This window comes from Cryptomeria japonica, chromosome 7 (assembly GCF_030272615.1).
Source record: "Cryptomeria japonica chromosome 7, Sugi_1.0, whole genome shotgun sequence".
Classification (NCBI taxonomy): Eukaryota; Viridiplantae; Streptophyta; class Pinopsida; order Cupressales; family Cupressaceae; genus Cryptomeria; species Cryptomeria japonica.
This window is the reverse complement of record NC_081411.1, coordinates 99,134,081-99,143,112: the sequence shown is the minus strand read 5'-3', so window position 1 is coordinate 99,143,112 and position 9,032 is coordinate 99,134,081. Positions and strand designations below refer to the sequence as shown.

Genomic DNA, 9,032 nt, shown 5'->3' with positions numbered 1-9,032 from the left:
CTAAGATCTAGAATTATAATTATTTTTTGAAACTCGTAGAGACATTATTTTTAGATAATACAAAAAAAATCTTAAGATAAAGAAAAGAGCTTTAAAATAATTTTTAAAATCTAGAAACCAAACAAAATGAGGCATTACCTAATCTAGGCCAAAAAAGTTTTGGCACAAAAGAAAAGAAAAGAAAGTCCTTTAAGTGTCAGAAACAAAGAGATTACAATGTTTATTAAAATAATTGGTTATATATTTATGAATAACTTACAGGACAAATTACTCATAAAATCTAAAATTTTACAGACGAGAGAAGAAAAACACATACTTTGATGTGTAGCGTTAACAATATTGTGATGCCCAACTCCATCCATGTGTTGCCCAACTTATGAATGTAATATATTTCCATATTCGTCCAGATTGCAAACAAATTAATCACAACAATGTTTTCATTTAATAAGACCTATAGTGACCTGAGGTAAAATCTTTGTATTGCTTGTTAGCATGGGCACCACTTTTAACATCAAATGCTCATCTCGGGAGCACCTTGCATGCACAAAAAAGAAATCTAGATTACCCTTATATCCCTTCTTTATTCACCTTCAGCTCTTCCTAAATTAATCTTCTCTCTCCTAGGATAAAAGCCTCATTTTTCTTGTAGATACTCCATGTCTATATACAAATCAAAGGCTTCATCAAAAGGTCATTTAGATAGTCATTCAAATGAAAGCGAGTTCTATGTAGCAATCACTCTTTAAAAAATAAAACCAAACAAAGAAATGTAAAATAAAAAACTACTTACCAATTCCAAAAGCCCATCTTGATATGTTTATTAATTACACAAAACACAAAATGGCAGCTTTCAATTTGCTCTTATGTGAATCTGATGTAAACCCAATTGAAAATTATATTAAACACAGTCCTATAGTTTGGAAAGAGTGGCGTTAAGCATTTTGTATTTGCAAAAACATTTCTTTACTCTATCTTTTTCTTTGAGTGGTGGCTTGGTGAGCTGATTGCCCATTTTCTGTAGGCCCTCTTAATGTCTGAGCAGAGGCCTCACCCTCAACATGTCGTATACTATATTCAATTTCTTCATTCAATTAAGAATGGAACCCTAGCAAGTTGTGAATAGAAACCACTTCAATGCGATAGGATTTGTTTCTTTTTAAAGCTATTGGGAGTGGAGAGATTGAAATGATTGCCCAAACATATCCAGCAATGGAGAACATAAATTAAATCAAAATGCATCTGCCCCATGCCTTTGTAACAGTCTCTTTGCACTTCCATAAGTTTCATATTTCCACTTTTGTTGGATTCATAACTGTCTCCAAATCATTAGTTTTCTTTAGTGTTTACATGGAATATTCTATTTTTATTCTATCCTTCACTCCCCCTGCTGCGACTATATAGGAACGCCTCTCGGCTTAATCACTCAATTAAATATTGGACATATAAGAAAATAGCTTTAAAATACTCTTGAGTGAATTGATTTTTCAATTTTCTATTTCCATTTGATGATTTCTAACAACATAATATATCTAGATAGACATTCTCTTAATCACACGATTAAATATTGGATAAAAGAAAATGAAACAATTGTTAACTTGTTGAAGGTCGTTTAAAGCATGAAAAATTAATAATCTGAATAATGTGAATTGTGTTACATTATACGATGTAATTTAAAAATTGAATCATACTAAATAAGTCAAATCAAAATAAAATATCATCATAAATAAAAATGAACTCATGCTAAAAACTATCAAATAAAATTTTTGGTAATAATTTAAAATCATTTTTTATACACCAAATATATTAAATTAAAAACTAAAAAATATATTTACGACATATACAAAATGATTTAAAACAGATCATAAAAGCGTTTTCAATTTTATATACATGTAAATTTTTAAAAAATATTTGGAGCATTTAAAGTTCATATAGCTTAAGGGAATAAATAAAGAAAGTACACTCCCCCGGCCAAATATATTAAGTTTTTATTCTTCTGTGAAATCAAGTGTTCAAAACTTGCAAAATATGATGGCACTAATGGAAAATTGGGAATGAAGAATAAGATGTGCATCAAACAACAGTTATATTGGGGACTTTGAATGAGGCAACCAATTAATTTCCTTTAGTTCTCAACATTCACCAAGCAATTACAGATGCATCTCGTATCAATACCTTTGGTAACAATGAGATTAATTGGCTTCCCGTTCAATAACTTTGGTAACAATGATTAATTCCTTCCACTGCTGCAGCCCATGGTAAAACCCAACAATCCCCTGTACGAAAAAATATTAAAGTTTAGATGTAAATCTATGCATCTACTACATATTAGAATCAATGCTCTTCTTTGAAAAATTTGAGAAGTTGTTGCGGCCCAAAACGTACCAAAAATTTTGCTGGTTCCCATCATAGCTGAGACATAAATTTTCCTTGAATGCCTCAAATATCATTTGCTTCTCATCGTCGCCATTGTAAGCCTTTCTATGCTTGCTTTCCCTTTGTTCGAGTCTTAACTCAGTACATCAATCTACGAGACAAAGGGCGGCCGAGCATAAAAAAGGCTTACAATGAGAAAGGCAATGTTAAAGCATGGAGTGGAATCACCAAAGGGAATAGACATAAAAATGGTATTCTCCATAAAATAATTAACTTCAAACTATGTGTACCGTTCAGGCTCTTTGTAATATGATATAATTGTTTGTCTATGTATACGGATAAGATACCTCATGCATAATTGGTGTTCTCTTTCTTCTCATGCATATTTGGTGCTCACTTTATTCTCATGCATATTTGGTGTTCTCTTTGTTTGGTCTTCCCTTTATTCTTCGAAAATGCTTTGAAATCATAGGCTATTGTACCTATGCCTGCAAGTGAATTACAATAATCAGTTGTGAATGTAAATGGATACTCTAGACTAAACCCATTAATAAGAAACCCACAAAACATAATGAAATTACCAAGACAAAGCGACTCACTAATCAGCTGTGGGACTGTGGAATAAAGAAAAGAACCAAGACCGGAATTTTTTGTTTAATGAGTGACAACTACCATGTATCAAATTCCCACATCTACACGAATTTTTTTATTTTTTTTAATATCGTCTCCCTGGCTTTCTCCAAGCTGTCAAATTTCTTTGGAGCATGTCTCGAATTCCATGGTTTGTGGAGAGCTGCCAGATCTGTATCCGTAACATGATAGCTTCGTTTAAGAGCTCTTCTATACTTCTCTTCAGAGTCTCAAGAACAATTCTTATGAACAATCTGGTTGGATAAACAAGGGTCAGAAAACGTACCATATCTGGAAACTTAACTATTAAAATTTGTAAGATTTTACAGAATTCTGAATACCTTATGTTTTGTATTACTCACAATTTTCTTTAGAGTACTCTGGGGCCTTACTAGTATCAGCAGCTTCTTTCAATAGATAAATAAGCGGAATTATGAAACAGTGGGTATAAACCCATGGCCTGAAAAATTACCTTGAAAAATGGTTGAAATATTGTAAACAAGTATATGGTCCATGACTCCATAAAGGCTGTATAACATGCAAAGTATATAACAGATTCTTAACAGAAACACTGTTTTCCAGCCTCCTCCTCCTTATGCTTAAACTACTATACCCCATAATTGATATGCAATGTCATGTGTAAACTTAGACTATGATTGTTAGGCCACATGGTGTGGAGTAAGCATAGATTATATTCATAATGAAACACTGATACACTAGGGTAGGCAACGTCTCTTAACCCATAAATCTATAGGCTGCCAGACATAGCAAAAAAGGGTATAGGAACCATAGAATTGCAAGAGCTAACCCATGAATACGAGAGAAAACCGTATTTAGAAAGTGATTCTAAATTCATTAAGATCAAAATTCATCAAAATTCCCAAACCACTTCATTGCAGACGATGAAAAGGAGATAAATTTACCAGGGTAAATACCTTAAGCAAATAGTGTGCACAAAAAAAGGTGTCATGAACTCCAGGAAATGATCTAAGATCCTATAGTTAGATACTCTAGAAGAAGATTAAGTTACACTTTGGCATTTCTCTTCAGAACAGGTTTGATTTTCAGGTCTTTCAAATGACTCATTTTTAATAAACTAATAGGAAAAACAGTTGCAGAAATCTGTCCTGCTAAAATTCCGACTACTGACAGGAAAAAGATTATACCTCGAATAAATTCAATCTGTTCTCACTTAGAAACCATAGATTCATACCAAGAAGCTTGAAATCCATTCCATAGAGAAAGCGGCGATTTATACTTGAATCAATTCAATCTGTTCTCATTTAGAAAGCGTATATTCATATCAATTCTTTTGTAATGATCTGATTCATTCTTCAACTGCACGATTCCTTCAATCTTTGTCCAGTTGAAGGAATAAACCAGATCGCCCCAAAAGAATTGGTTTTGTCTTTGCTGCACATCAGATCGTCGATAGTTATTTTAATATAATAGCGTTGGGGTTGTCTGCAAACAACCAATAAGCTTGCAACTGCATTCTGAAAGGAGGAATAGAAGTTTATCATGCATTTTTCGTGTTTACAAAAGCATATGGCATGTTCCCTTTATAGAGAGATTGTCAGATCATACCAATCTTATGCAGCAAGCTATTAAAATAATTTATCCATTTTAAAATGAAAACTAAGATGTTTTGGCATTTAAATGGTTTATTTGAATAAAGGAGGGTAAAAATTTATTAAAGATCAGAAGAAGTACAAAGCAAGGGCATTACATAGTCCTAACAAGATCAACTAAGTGAACCAAACATTGAGACAAATCAGGGGGTAACTAACCCTAATCCACAACGTTCCAATCATGAATATGATCAGAGGCCCACTTGGGCAAACAATCAGCAGTCCCATTCCATTCACAAGGAATATGGGTAAAAGAAACAGATTCAAGAGAAGTACTAGGGTTGAGAATCTGATCAACAATCAAAACCAAACACTAACTAACCCCATCTAAATGTCGCCTATTCAACAAGTTGACCACCACCTGAGAGTCAGACTCACATATAATCCTGTGCCATCCCAATTTATTGGCACACTCCAGAGTGAATAAAATAGCCTTAGCCTCCATTAAATTATTAGTATGAAGACCCATATAAACAGAAAATATAAACTGAGCTTCTCCAGAACGATCCCGACCAAACCACCAATGCCAGCATGACCAGGGTTTCCATGGGAGGAGCCATCTGTATTAATTTTAAGAACTCAAGGAGGAGGAGGAAACCATCTGCCCTCTCTATTCACCTTCGAAGTATGGTGTCTACATCTATTACACATGAATAGACTCTACAACGGAGGGAGATAAAGATAATCAAAACATCCAACATCACAAGGAGACACCAATTCAATTATATCACATTTAGCCACAACAGTTTCTCCCAGAGAATTCAAAATCCTCCACCACAAGTGAGGGGCCACCAACTATACATCCTGAAAAAATCCGATGATTTCTCTCTAACCAAAGGTTCCAGATAATAAGGGATGGTCCAATGTCCCAAGCATTTTTAAGGAAGGAAGTAGAAACAGAGGCTCTACCCCCCCCTCCCATGCACAAACTCAGTCCACGAGAAAACATGCCTAAAGGTAAAATTCCATGCCCCTCACCAAAAATTTCAAATTTCCCTATCCTAGGAACACTGGAAGAATAAATGAGAGACATTCTCTGCGGCATCATAGCAGAGCACACACATTGAGGGACCATTGAAACTACACTTGCACAAATTATCCCAAGTGAGACACCGGTTTTGAGCAACCAACCATACATAAAAATTACACTTGGGCCAAGACAACTTATGCCAAACTTGCTTCCACCACAAGACCTCAATATCCCCAAATAACTACCTATCCAACTGTTTATAACCAATAAACACTGAGTACTTCCTAGATACATCAAGACCATTCTAAGCCAAGACATCAAAGTCCCTCAAAAACCTACAATTTCGAGAAGCCAAAAGATGAACAAATTCACGCCTATGATCCTCAGACCCTCCAGGTGGCCACTCAAAAGGGTGCTTCCAGTGGTAGGTAATAGCCAAACCACAATGCTCTGCAGTCTTATAATGATCAATAGTATCCCTACCAACCATAGTAAAAACATCACAAAGAGACTGAAGGTGACGACACAAAGAGAGGATAGGTGGATGACCATCCCAAGAATCTAACCAAAAAAGCATCTGTGACCCAGAATGACAGATCCAAAAAAGTGCATGCTTAATCATTTGAGCCCCCACTTTTAGAGTATGCCAAATCATAGAATCACTTCCCTCCAGAGGATAGCGAGGATATAAAAAAAAGCAACACCTCTAAGATATTTGTGGTTGAGAATACAGACCCATAACTAGTGTTGATGAGCACACCACCAACAATAAAGCTTAGCAGTAAGAACTTGTCCGTTCAAGATAGAAGACCATAATCCAAGACCACCCTCCTTCTTCGGTCTACATACAGATTCCCACTTAACCAAGCTCCACTTAGTAGCTAGTAAATTGCCACTCCAAATAAATTGATGAGCGAGAGCATCAAATGCCCTAAGAAAATACATTGGGGTTGCTTGAACAAAGCACTTGTAGATGGGGAGGGCCTGGATAATAGACTTGAGCAGAGTTACTCTAGCAGTTATACACAAACATCTATGTGTCCAATGAGTTACCTTCTTCCTTAACTTATCTAGCAGCAACTCATTGACAATTAATGAGATAATATAAAACTAATTAACAATTATACAAATTAATTTTACTGCCTACACTAGATATTATAGAATAATCCAAAAAGAAATTGCAGTCAAATAGATCATAGACAATGTAATGCGGAAAAATGTGGATCCAACTGGCTGGTGACCAACAACAAGAGGAACACCCAAATAGACAAAGGGGAGACTCAATTTGAAATCAAAAAATAGCTTCAATTCGTCGTTGAATAGCATGAGGAGTATTGAATAAGAAAGTAGAAGCCTTCTGCTCATTCACTTTCTGACCTGAAGCAGCAAGATAGACATCCAAAACTTGCCTAGAATATTCAACCTCCCAAATACGATCCAACCCCATGAGAGAGCCGTCATCCATAAATTGGAGATGAGAAAGCATTGGCAAGCCCAACCCCCACTTCCAACCATGAATCAAACCTTGAGCCACCTGTAATTTAAGAAACCTGCCCCGCCCCTCTGCTAGAATGGTTGTTTGCCAAGGAGTCAGGATCGACCTGTCTTGGTTATTTCTCTAGAATCGATTCAGGAGGATTTTTTGTATTGGAGCTAGCAAGTCTTGATTTGTAAGTTCCTGGGTATTTGCATCCCTCTTTCAGAAGTGGAGTCTTGGATGCCTTATTCCTGGTAGATTGAGGGTGATTTTGAGATTTTGGTTATCGGGAATGGCTAATTCTTGGTTGATTTCTCTTGTGTTTCAAATAGATATCAAGTCTTTGAGGGTAGGCCATACTTTTATAATAATGTTGGCTTATTTTTGAAGCCCTGGCATGGAGGATTTAATGCGGCAAAGGATTTGCCTTCAGGGGTTCCGGTGTGGGTTTGTCTACCATGGCTGCCATTGGGATTTTGGTGAGAGAATATTCTCCAGTGAATTTCAACCCTGTTGGGGAGGTTGGCAGCCATTGCTCAGCATACTCTAGATAAAAATGTATTTTCTTTTACTCCTACCTGTGTTGAGATTTATTTAGGAACTCCTTTGCTGGACTCTTTGGAAATTTGTATTGGCAATCCTTTGTGAGTTCAACAGTTAGATTGCGAGTCCCTCCCTTTCCGATGTCATCTTTGTCATGATTATGGGCACCTTCAGTGTCAATGTCCTCTAACATCAAGAAAGGTTTGGGTTTCTTCTTCTCCTTCATCTGCACCTTCGAGGGACAAGGGCGCTAAAGGAAAACTGTCTATGGTTGAGGGGGGTCCAAATGAGGATGGCTTTATCCTAGTTAAGTTGAAGGTTAAGGGGAGGTGTCAGAGGCGGGCCTACAAGGATAGACAGAGTGATCAATATTCCAATCATTTTGAGGTCTTGGATAATTAGGATTTAGAAGAAGAAATTCTAGTTGAGATTCCGTCTGGGGCTACTGGTATGGATACAGAGCTGGAGCAGGTAATTGTGGTGAAAGATAATTTTGGCATCCTAGACAACGGAGGTTCTAGGGTACCTATTGTCTCTGTTGATTTGGAGGAGGATATTGTTTTAGCGGACCTTTCTAAGGAGGCATTGTCTTCATCTCATGGTTGGGGATCAGTCTCCGATCTAAGGTTGTTGCAAAGTCCTCTCAAGAAGGGACATTTTATTCATTCCTCTAAAGTTGGTCATAAGAAGGACGTGGACAAGATTAAATCTACAATTGATTTGCTAGTGGAATCTAGATCTGTTAAGACCATTGATTCCCACTTTGCTCAACCCTCCTCATGATTATTCTTTCTTGGAATGCAAGGGGGTTTAATAGCGCCTCCTGTCAGAAGGTTAATCAAAAGTTGATTGTGGTTCATTCACTTGCTATCTTTTGTGCTTAGGAGACTAATCATCAGGTAGACCTCATATTTTAGTGTGCTCCTCGTATTTGGTCTTTTGGTCAGTGTTAGTGTATTGGCTCCAAGGAAAGTTGTGGTGGTTTGGCTCTTTTTTGGGATCCTCGTAAGATTGTTCATCACTGGTGGATCTCTAGTCAGTTCTCTATCTTGGTGGCGGCTTCGGGTTTAGAATCTGGTGAGACTATTCTAATCAGTAATGTTTATGCTCCAATTGACATTCATGGTAAAATTCAGCTTTGGGCCCATATCTAGTATGATAGGTCTTGTGCTCCTTATCTGCCTTGGATCTTAGCTGGAGATTTCAATTTTGTTTTGTGCTTGCAAGAGAAATGAGGGGGGCTACCTAGGCTGGGTCCTACTTCAAATCTTTTTCAGGAAAAGGGGATCTCTTATCCCCTTATCGATTTTTTCTTATGGCAGAGGGTCATGCGAGATTAGTGAAAAATCATGTCGAGTAGTGTCTTATACATGGGTGGAGGAGGGGAGAGGATTTGCCTCCACAACCC

At 36.7% G+C, this 9,032-nt stretch overlaps 1 long non-coding RNA gene across 4 annotated transcripts; it reads right to left on the bottom strand.

The window, feature by feature from the left end:
• Positions 1-309: 309 nt before the first annotated feature.
• LOC131059694 (uncharacterized) lies at positions 310-4,358 on the bottom strand. 4 transcript variants are annotated; one of them, XR_009110221.2, is made up of 4 exons: positions 2,973-4,358; positions 2,383-2,861; positions 2,173-2,273; positions 310-660 (listed from the first exon to the last, which is right to left on the bottom strand). It is a non-coding gene; the product is annotated as an uncharacterized LOC131059694 (long non-coding RNA). The 4 variants fall into 4 exon arrangements; XR_009110219.2 differs by lacking the exon at positions 310-660 and having other exon boundaries at positions 1,956-2,273; positions 2,383-2,524; positions 2,721-2,861; XR_009110220.2 differs by lacking the exon at positions 310-660 and having other exon boundaries at positions 1,956-2,273; positions 2,973-3,257; positions 4,170-4,358.
• Between the last annotated feature and the right edge of the window lie 4,674 nt (positions 4,359-9,032).